This window comes from Megascapheus bottae, chromosome 16 (assembly GCF_031878675.1).
Source record: "Megascapheus bottae isolate mThoBot1 chromosome 16, mThoBot2.hap1, whole genome shotgun sequence".
Taxonomy (NCBI): Eukaryota; Metazoa; Chordata; class Mammalia; order Rodentia; family Geomyidae; genus Megascapheus; species Megascapheus bottae.
In genome coordinates, this window is record NC_143524.1 from 18,240,042 (window position 1) to 18,251,893 (window position 11,852).

The 11,852-nt window shown below is 36.4% G+C and overlaps 1 pseudogene; it reads left to right on the forward strand.

The window, feature by feature from the left end:
* The first annotated feature begins 4,708 nt into the window (after positions 1–4,708).
* LOC150052955 (large ribosomal subunit protein eL8 pseudogene) lies at positions 4,709–5,469 on the forward strand (annotated as a pseudogene).
* The last annotated feature ends 6,383 nt before the right edge of the window (positions 5,470–11,852 follow it).

An 11,852-nucleotide genomic window follows, 5' to 3' on the forward strand; every position in this document is an offset into this window, starting at 1 on the left:
ACATAGCTAGCAAAGCCTACAGAGTGGGAGAAGGTCTTCACTAACCATAAAACAGAGAAAGGCCTCATATCTAAAATATATCAACAGCTCAAAAAATTGAATCACTCCCAGACTAATCTCTACAGAAACAACTATTCCATTAAAAGATGGGCCAAAGACTTAAGGAGAGACTTCCCTGAAGAAGAAATAAGAATGGCCTATAGACACATGAAGAAATGCTGGACATCTCTGGACACAAAAGAAATCAAATCAAAACAACTCACTCCAGTTAGAATGGCCGGGTTCAAGAAATCTAATAACAACAGATGCTGGAGGGGATGCCACTAGGAGGGATCACTACTACACTGTTGGTGGGAGTGCAAACGCGGTCAACCACTATGGAAAGCAGTATCGCAGTTCCTCAAAAGACTAAACATACAGCTCCCCTTTGACCCAGCAAATCCACTACTTGTCATTTACCCAACTGTCCAGAAACAAGGACATACTAATTCCACTAGCACAGCGATGTTCATTGAAGCACTATTTACCATAGCAAAGATATGGAACCAACCCAGATGTCCGTCAGTTGATGAGTGGATCAACATGATGTGGTATTTATACACAGTGGAATTCTATGCTGCTGTCAGAAAGAATGACATTGCCCCATTTGTTAGGAAATGGAAAGACTTAGAAACAATCATATTAAGTGAAGTAAGCCAGACTCAGAGGAACATAGGCTCAATGGTTTCCCTCATTTGTCATAATCAGTAGAAACCTTGAGCTCTCCTAGCAGAGATTTACAATAGAACAAAACCCAGATACATAAGTCCATATATTATAACGCTAAATGAAAGACTTCCAGGATATAGACACAAAAGCCATATATTGAGTGATTGTTATTCTTAATGTACTATGTTATCTCTCATCTCATTTGCTGTCCCTTGGTTATCTTATATTGTTAAAGTATTTCACCTTGTTATCTGATATATTTGATATGTGTATTTGTTTATTTGAAATCAGATAGAAAAGGGGGGAAAAGAAGATGAGGGGCAGAGATGGGGGATGGGCACTGGGGACCAAGACAGGAGAAAGGTATCAATATATGTGGAGTAATGCACCCTCTATCTCGTGAATATAATGTAACCCTTCTATTAATTACAATAAAAATATATGGAAAAAAGTCTCAGGTTCTTTTTTTTGTCTGGGCTGGTTTTGAACATTGATCCTAGATCTCAGCCTTCTGAGTAGCTAGATTACAGGCATGAGCCACCACACCTGGCCAACAGGCACTGATTTCTAATTTGAGCAACCTTATAAAAAGAACTTGGATGTCAAACTTTCTGTAATTTGTTGTGCTTCTAGGCCTTTATTACTGTTAATATTATTGATACAATATGTTACCTTTCTAATCCAAAAGAAAAAGACATGTCACCTAGCAAGTCAAAATATTATCTGAAAAGTAAAGCAGAAGAGACCCAAACACAGATATTCAAATAGATATTAGATATTAGAATTATACAACAAGGAATTTAAATAACTATAATTAATATGTTAAAGACTCTGTGGAAATAGTATACACATGTAGTAACAGATGGCCAATGTAATCAGAGATGAGAAAATTTCAAAGGTTAGTGAAACCCAATATGTCTGCTTGCATAACTTTTTATCTCTAAATTAGTTGGAAAAATTTGCATAATGGTGTCTGGAGGATGTGAATTTTTTTCTGATAATCACATTGCTGACGTTTTAACAGTATAGTACATCTAACAATGCATTATTGCTTATCTTGCTCCTTTAGGTGTCAACAGCTTTTGACTACACAAAAGTGGGCATTGTAATAATCATCAGAGTACTATTTAGGAGTGATATGCATCTACTGCAAGGTAAGTTATGCTCTGATAAGAAATGTCATCCACAACTTAATGGAATCCAGGAATATTGGTGTCTGTGTTCCTCTTAGGTTAGAGGCTTATTGAAAGTGTAGGCTTAACCCTTATTCTAAGGCATGGACTGTAGGAAACACCCATGTCCTTTGTGGTCTTTCAAGGGGACAAGTGCCTGAACAGACAATATGATGATGCCTGAAGGTCTGACAGAGGCATAGCATCATTATTTTCTTATTTTCTCTCATTTTGAATTGGAAAAAAAAAGCTCTAGACACAAATGAAGACTGTTGCAAGAGAGCATGGTTCAATCAGGAAGAACTGAGATCCAGGGGCTACAATTATTTAGGTAATAATAAAACCTACCTGAGATTGAGATGTGCTCAAGGCCTTTTGGTACACAAATTAATTGCCCATCATCTGACTCCACCTTGACCATCATTATGGTAGATCATTTAGAAAAGCAAACAAAAAATAAAAAATCTAAACAATAAAATTAATTATTCAGGTTTATACCATTAATCTTGTACACAACTGTCCACCAGTGACTCAATCAATTAAAAGTTTCAATTACTTTTATTTTGTGAACCAATTAAGCCTTTTTATTTTCTGTATATTAAGGAGTTTCAGAGAGGCAGTGAAAAGTTTGTTATAGTGGCCCTTTGAGATAACTAAAGGAGACTTTTTCAAGTGTTTATTGTTGTATTTTTTCATTTGTTTTGTTGTTTTTTTGGTTGGGGGCTTGAGGCCTGGGGTACCTACTAGACCCATGCTTGGTCTCAGATTTATCTACATAGCATAGAAAACTGCTTGAATAATGTTTGTGTTCATACCTTCTGCCTCATGGACTGAAAGTATTGCCCTATGATCATAATAAAAATCAAATTGAGAAGAAGGAAATATTCAGAATGAAGTTTGGGATTTTGTTTGTTTGTAGGTCCTGGGCCTCGAACTCAGAGTCTGGGAGCTGTCCCTAAGCCTCTTTTGGTTCAGGATTAGCCCTCTACCAATTAAGCCCAGCTCCCCCTCCTGCTTTTTCTAAATAATTGATTGCAGATAAGAGTCTCTCAGACTTTCCTGCCGAGAGTGATTATCAACCATGATCCATAGATCTCAGCCTCCTTAGTAGCTAGGATTACAGGCCTGAGCCACTGGCACCTGGGAATATATTTTGAGCCAGGTGAACAATATGTAAATAAATATTTCATATTTCATAATTGAAATGGAATTATTTTATCCAATGTTTAGGATTTATTTAAAGCTTGATTTTAGGGCTTGGCATGATGGTATATGCTTGTCATCCCAGGATGGAAGAGCTTGAATTTAGGAGGAAAGTACTTTGTGCCTCTCATTAGAAATGCACCAAGTCTCTGTGTTGGTTTGAATCAAGATGATTGCTCCAAAAGTCCATATGCTTCACATTTGATTCCCAGTGTGGTGCTATTGTTGGATATTGAGAAACTTCAAGAAATGAGGACTTAGGGAGTCACTGGATTTATGTCTCTGAAGGGCCTTGTGGGAAATGGTCTCGCACAAGCCAAAGCACACCTCCCTTATCCTCTTAAACTGTGTCAGCAAATTCAGTTCAGTGACACAAGCCAAAAAATGCAACATTCATAGAAAATGGGATATCAATCAGGAGTAGACAATGAGAAGTGTTCTGAATGTGAATTTGCATAGGAAAAAAACATGAATTAATCCTACAAATGTAATATCAAATGAAATAAGCCTGAGTGGTAGTTATCAAACTCAAAGCTAGTGAATAATTAAAAATGTAATTGATTTTGTTTTACTGTTGGGGTGATATGTAGAGGTGTTACAGTTACATTCATCAGGTAGTGGGTGCATTACTTCTCACACATTGATACCCCTTCTCATGTTTTTGTCCCCATTTGTAATTTAAACAACACTATTATCATTTATATCAGGATAGTACTTATTTAATTTGGAAATGTAACCGACATCTAATATAGAAGCCAACAAACACTAGCTATTGCCACTCTTCCATTACCAACCAGGCTATTTATGTATTTGATTGCTTATACATAATAACTCTCTAAGCCATATCCATAGATTTTAGACATCAGGCATTTGTGATATATTTTTACAATAAACACGTCACAAGTAGTAATCTTTCCTTTAAAGTATGACTAAGAGTCATTAGCTATTCTGTACCCATGGTGATACATGTGAGGGAAAGAATATGGATCTGGAATTAAATAAAAACAAGCTTCAAATCATTTTTCTGTAACTGCTGAGATATGAAATTCAGAGGCATTAAATTTCTCATCTGTTTAAGAGGCACAGGGATCACTGTCAGGATTAAAAGAGATAACTGGATATGTTTACCTTACGTTATCTTTCCTAGCACACCTGTTTTGTTTATTGATGGTGCCATTTTGTCTTTCCTTGCAACTCAGGACGGAATTTGACTTCTCAGCCTCTGTAATCTCCAGTTCTTCATTTCTGCTTGTTACTCAATACCAAGGCTTTCTGCTTCCTGACTATTCTATAAATACCTGTTTTTGTTGTTTAATTTAATTCACTGGTGAGGTACCTATACTTCCTAACTTGAAGTAAATTTCTATGTCTTTAGTTTTGGTGTTCTTGGCTCTGTTTTCATGTTTCAGATTATTCTTCTTAACTTACAGGTCAATAGAATGGTCCACAAACTGCACATGCATTCTCCATTGAATCTGCTATTATTCTACTCCTTCCATAAATGATAGTATCTGATGGTCATTACATTGTGTTATTATAAAAAATATGCACATGTCTCCCCAGCCACCCAAGATACCAGAAAGAATAAAGGCCCAGGGGGGAAGGTGACTCAGATCCCGGTTGTCATGAAAAAACAGGAGGCCAAGAAAGTGATAAAACCTCTGTTTGAAAAAAGGCCTAAGAACTTTGGCATTGCACAAGATATCCAGCCCCAAAGGGACCGCACCGGTTTTGTCAAATGGCTGCACTACATGCAGGTGCAAGGACAAAGGGCGATCCTGTTTTTGCATCCTGAACGTGCCTCTGGCCATTAACCAGTTTACCCTGTCCTTGGACCACAAGACTGCTACTCAGCTACTTAAGATGGCCCACAAGTGCAGGCCAGAAACAAAGCAGGAGAAGAAGCAGAGATTGTTGGCCAGAGCTGAGAAAGAAAGCTGCTGGTTAAGGAGACGTCCCTATTAAGGGACTTGCCAGTTCTTCGAGCAGGGGTTTAACAAATTTTACTATCTTGGTGGAGAACAAACAAGAAGGCTCAGCTTGTGGTGATGGCACATGATGTGGACCCCATCCAGCTGGTTGGATTCCTGCTCCCTGAGCCGCAAGATGGGTGTTCCCTACTGCATCCCTAAGGGTAAGGCCAGGCTGGACTACCTGGTCCACAGGAAGACACGCACCAATGTTGCCTTCACCACGTCCACTCAAGAGACAAAGAATCGCTGGAGAAGCTGGTGGAAGCTATCAGGACCAAAAACAATGACAGAGACAAGGAGGCAGCGTCCTGGGTCCAGCATCTATGGTTCCAATTGCCAAGCTGGAACAGGCAAAGGCTAAGGAACTGGCCACTAAGCTGGGTTAAGTGTGCAATGTTGATTTCTCTGTACATGAAGATAAGAATAAAACTGTCCTTCCTCCAAAAATATGCACATATTCTTGCATTTGTCCTCTGTTCATCTTTCCATGCATCCGTTTAGTTAAAGATACCAACGGTTTATAGTACCTTTGCATTTTCTTTTCACAATAGAACTATTAAGTTTAGTATAGGTAAACGAACTGTAGTTTCATTAGATAAGACAATTCTTGATGTTTTGTAAATGTCAGTTTACTTTCCTCTGCTTCTTTGAAGTATGAATACCTTTGGAAAGACAGGTGTTTAACCTTTGGAGTTAAACATCTTTCCAAAAACGAGTTTTGTCCCATCGTATATTCTAGGAAAAGACTTTTATCATTACTTCAAAGATGAATATTCTGACTTCTGTTTTTTAACATATTTAATTCAATTGTTTCTGGCTTATTTATCCCCTTGAAAAATGTAGTTCAGTGAATCCATTCATTATATTTATTTATTTGACATGAGTATCACAACGTTCTGGGAGAAGAAAGTAAACCACACTGTCATGCCACAAACTAAATAAAGATCCCCATGTCATGTAGGCAGGTTCTAGGTGCTTAGTGAAAGAGAATCAATTCATTAGAATGCTGCTAAAAGTTTTGTCCTGAACTAACCAAGGGACCTGTGTTTTCTTATATGTTCCTTAGGATTGATCACTATGCTTAATCATAATTGTGATAATTATTGCTTTGATTTCCTTTGTTTCTTACTGATTAGTTTATAATCAGATGCTCTCTATAACTCTTTTTGAGGATCATGTAGTTTATCCTGAATTCTACGAAGTGAAGTTCATTTAGGAAAACAACTATTACAATTAAGCATATGTACATGTGTGTGTGTGTGTGTGTGTGTGTGTGTGTGTGTGTGTGTGTGTGTGTATGAGCCATATGCTTGTTATCGGTCCATAAAATAATGCCATCAGCAGAACTTCAATGAAATAATTATATATGAAACATTCTATTTGATGGAAATTATGAGATACCAAATGTGTTTAGCAGTCAGGTGAATACTCTGGCCTTCAAATGGGAGAAAAACCACTTGTTTTTTTAGGTAATAGATCAACCTAACCTGCCCTTTTTTTTTTTTTTTTTGACAGTCCTGGCTTGAACTCAGGGCCTGAAATGTCCTTAGGCTTTCTCAAGGATAGAGCTCTAACTCTTGATCCACCCCACCACTTTGTCTATGTATGTGGTACTGTGGAATTGAACCCAGGTCTTGTTCATGCTAGGCAAGCACTCTACCACTAGGCTAAACTCCCAGCTAAACCTTCCATTCTTAATAATAAGAGATATCTGTGTCCTGTGATGAGTTTAGATTTTTGTGCTTTCTCTATATTTAGTATTTTCTGTAATTAACAATGCCTTTGAATCATTATATTATGAGAAGAGAGAAATTTAATGCTGATTTTTACCAAATTCATACTTCTCTATCCTAAATGCAAAAGAAATATATTACTTATCGATATCAATAAAGTAACGTTACCAAACTGGAAACACTCTGGGCTATGGATTATCCTTTCCATGAGCAATAAACTCTGAAAAAGTTCATTCTCACACACTGATAAATTAAAAGTTTACTAAATTGCATAAAATTATAAGTTTGGGCTTGTGGCATTTTCCTATGAATCCTTATAAAACTAACCAGTGGAAGAGGAGAATTATGAAAGAAAAAGTAGTTTCTGTATTGTTATGATTCTCATTCAAGAGAATTTCATCATTATAAGCTCTGCAGGAAGTGGACTTCCTACTGAATTTCAATATGCTTTTAGAAAATTTTTATTTTGAAAATCTAGACAACTTTTTTGGATAATTTTCCCTATTTCAGTGTTTTATCATTTCCACACATTGGAAATGAAAAGATGTCTTCTCTATCATATGCACCTGAAGACTAAACCACTAGGTTATTTAGATGCCTGGTACTGAGATACTAAAAGAAAAAAAATAAAGAGTAACTCAATCTACTTTGCATTTATTCTCTACCTGAAGCATTTACTTTCCCTATAAATAAAGCTAGACTTCATCTCTTCAACATAATGACTATAAACATTTTTACATTGCCAAATTTTCTACTGATTATAATTTGATGAAGAAAATATCAGAAAAATTAAATCAACACAAACTGGCATTCCTGAGCTTGGAGGAAATATACATATACAAGAACCATCTACTCCCCTTGACTTACATCTGATAGCTTGCTAAGTCACAGCTACTACAATACAGTCCAAAGTTCTTGAAACCATGATTTTCTGAGTAGGGAGAACATCACTGGTTCTTTGTGTCTTCCTAAGTCCTTGGCAAAAGCATTTGTCATTGTCAAATCTATGAATGTGTATGCTTTAGTAGTGGGTGGGTACAGCACAGCAATTCCCCACAGTTATAAATCATCTGTGCCTTGAAATAATATGATGGGCTGCCACAGGGAAGGTTAGCAGAAAGGGAATGTGTTCTTTTTACAATAACTGACTTCTCATGGGAATCCATTCCCTCGGGTGACATTTGCAAAAAGAACTACAGTTCAGCAGTGATCACTCTCAGTGTGTCTGCACTCAGTTACTCCATCTGCTTCTCTCAATTAATTTGTCTTTAATGTCACACTGCCCTGTTAATCACCTATGGTATCTAAAAGTTAGTGGAATTATGAGTTTTATTTTTTGTGCTTTTTAAATTTTGAAGATAGGGAAGTAATTAAACATAAAAATTATGTGTATCAATGGAGTTGATATCTAATGTTTCAATATAATTGTGCTCAGAATGTCACTTAAGTCAGCATAAACGTATCAGTTTCCTCAAATATTTAACCTATTTTCATGTGAAAATTTGCATGATCCTCTTTTCTTAGTTTTTTTTTCTTTTAATTTTAATTTTAAAGTGAAGGGCCTCATGTTTGTTCCATTTTCTTCCTGCTCTGAGTTGTACACTACAATTTGAGGTAAGCCTCCACACCTGCTTTCTGTTGTTTACTTTTGGAGAGGTTACTTTATTTACTTTTCTATGTCTTGTGCTAAAACTGCTACAAACTTTAGTCCTCCATATTTCAGTCTCTGCAGAACCTAGGATTACGGGTATGAACATTGTAACCTCGATGACTAAATTTTTGAAACGTGCAGTGCATTATTTTTGGCTCTAGTTCCTTTTCTGTGCAAAGACATATAGGAATTATTGCTTATATCTAACTTTAAATTAGTACTTGAGTTCTAATTTTTATTATTTAGAGTAGTCATTATTACAGAAGCCAATGAACAGAAGAATAGAAGTCATTGTCTAAATAATTTTTTATAGTTTTATTTTTTTAATGTATGAAATCCTAGAAAGAACATATATTCTGTTTATTTGATTAAATGTCATGAATTCTGCTGTATTTAGGTATCTCAATTTTACATAAAAATTGATGTAAAAATGCATTAAGTAGGTCAACTGATTGTATAATCATGCCTGCAGGGGGTTGAGACTTGGATGGTCTGGATTCAAAGTCATCCCAGATAGAAAAATTCATTAGGCATGATCTGCAAAAGGACCAGCAGAAAGAATGACTAAAGACATGACTCATGTGGTAGAGCATCAGTTAAGTAACAGGGAATTCAAACCCTGGCATCACCAAAAAAGAAGGAAAAGGGTAATTATATGATATTCTAAACAATCATTTCCAAGGTAGTGATTTTCATTAGTTACATCTCTTAGAAAAATTAATAAATTTACACATCTGTAGCTTGCTACTCAAAGATGGAAGGTTAGAAATTAACATCTCAATTATATACCATAATAATTCTAACAATCCACAAATATAGTCTCTTATGAGGGATTATACAGGCAATTAGATAATTGAACTCAATAAAACAAGGTGAGCATATAAAATGCAATCTTTTTTCCAAGTTCAGAATACATACTAACAATTACAGATAAACCTTTCCATTTAAAGGTTATTTAAATTTGGATCCATTCTGATTCCATTCTGTAAGGAATTCTGTTAAAACTTCATGAATATTAGTTCAAAAATGATAGAAATTACAGTGAATTCACTAGTGTTTCACCTTTTCCTCAGATTTATCCTTCTAATTCAATTCCACTTCTTTTTGCAACAAAAACTAGAACCAAAAGATTGAATGAATTATAAATTCCTAAAGGATACATAAAAATACACATATTTCATCAAGCTACTGATAGGATGGGAACATGGTATCTCATTATTTTCATAAGGTATACACAGACTTCATTTCTTGTTTTGTACTGCCTTGAAGTTCATTTTATAATTCAAGGTTCTGCTTGTTTCATACTCTTCTTTTTTTATATTTTTTATTGTAATTAATAAAAGGGTTACATGATATTTGCCAGATAAAGGGTGCATTAATTCACATACATTGATACCCTTTCACATGTCTTGGTCCCCATTTCCCTCCTCCCCACACACACCCCCCTTTCTTCGTTTTCCCCCCTCCCTATCCAAATTCAGCTAACCAAATACAAATAAATCCAGTATATCAGATAACAAATATATCAGATAACTGTAACAATATGAGATACCCAAGGGACAGCAAAAGAGATGAGAGATAACATAGTACATTAAGGACAACAATCATTCATTATATGGCTTTTGTTTCAATCTCCTGGAGGTCCTTTCAATTAGCTTCATACTAAATGGCCTTATGTATCAAGGTTTTGCTGTATTGCAAATCTCTGCTAGGAGAGCCCAAGGTTTCTACTGATTATGACAAATGAGGGAAATCATTGAGCCTAAGTTCCTTTGAGTCTGGCTTACTTCACTTAATATGATTTTTTCTAAGTCTTTCCATTTCCTAACAAATGGGGTGATGTCGTTTTTCTGACAGCAGCATAGAATTCCATTGTGTACAAATACCACAACTTGTTGATCCACTCATCAACTGAGGGACATCTAGGTTGGTTCCATATCTTTGCTATGGTGAATAGTCCTGCAATGAACATTGTTGTGCTAGTGGATTTAGTATGCCCTAGTTTCTGGACCATCGGGTAAATGCCAAGTAGTGGAATTGCTGGGTCATAGGGGAGCTCTATGTTTAGCCTTTTGAGGCACTGCCATACTGCTTTCCATAGTGGTTGAACGAGTTTGCACTCCCACCAACAGTGTAGTGATCCCTCCTGGCCACATCCCCTCCAGCATCTGTTATTATTCATTTTCCTGATCCTGGCCATTCTAACTGGAGTGAGGTGGAATCTTAGCGGTGTTTTGATTTGCATTACTTTTATGACCAGAGATGTTGAGCACTTGTTCATGTGTCTATAGGCCATTTTTGTTTCTTCTTCAGAGAAGACTCTCTTTAAGTCTTTGGCCCATTTTTTAATGGGATGGTTGTTGCTTTGGAGGTTAGTTTTGGAGTGATTCAATTTTTTGAGCTGTTGATACATTTTAGATATGAGGACTTTGTCTGTTGTATGGTTGGTGAAGATCTTCTCCCACTCTGTAGGCTTCCTAATTAGTTTACTAGCTATGTCCTTTGCCATACAAAAGGTCTGCATTTTAATGCAGTCCCACTTAAGCTCTGAAATAGAAATGGCAATTAGAGAACTTCCACCTAAGAAAAGCCCAGGGCCAGATGGATTCACAGATGAATTTTATAAGGTCTTCAAAGCAGAGTTCACACCTCAAGCTCTTCAACGAAATTGAAAATGGAGGTTCATTACCAAACTCATTCTATGAAGCCAGTGTAACCCTCATCCCCAAACCAGACAGAGATTCATCAAAGAAAGAGAACTATAGACCTATTTCTTTGATGAACATCGATGCAAAACTTCTCAACAAAATACTGGCCAACCGTCTACAACAGCTCATCAAAAAAATTATATACTGTGATCAAACTAGATTCATCACAGGGAGGCAAAGCTGGTTCAACATTCACAAATCAGTTAATATAATTCAACACATCAACAGGAGCAAGGACAAAAATCACATGATTGTCTCAATAGATGCAGAAAAGGCATTTGAAAGATCCAGCACCCCTTTATGTTAAAAGCTCTGGAGGAACTAGGAATCCATGGAACATTCCTCAATATAATAAAGGCTGTGTATGAAAAACACACTGCTAGTATTACACTTAATGGTGAAAATCTAAAGCCATTCCCTTTAAAATCAGGAACGAGACAAGGATGCCTACTCTCTCCACTCCTCTTTAACATAGTATTAGAATTCCTAGCCAGTGCAATAAGGCAAGAAGCAAGCATAAAAGGGGATCCAAGTAGGGAAAGAGGAAGTAAAACTATCCCTCTTTGCAGATGACATGATTCTGTATTTAAAGAATCCTATAGACTCTACTCCCAAGTTCCTTGAGCTGATTCAAAACTTTGGAAGCGAAGCAGGCTATAAAATTAACCCTCAAAAATCAACTGCCTTCCTCTACGCCAACAGTG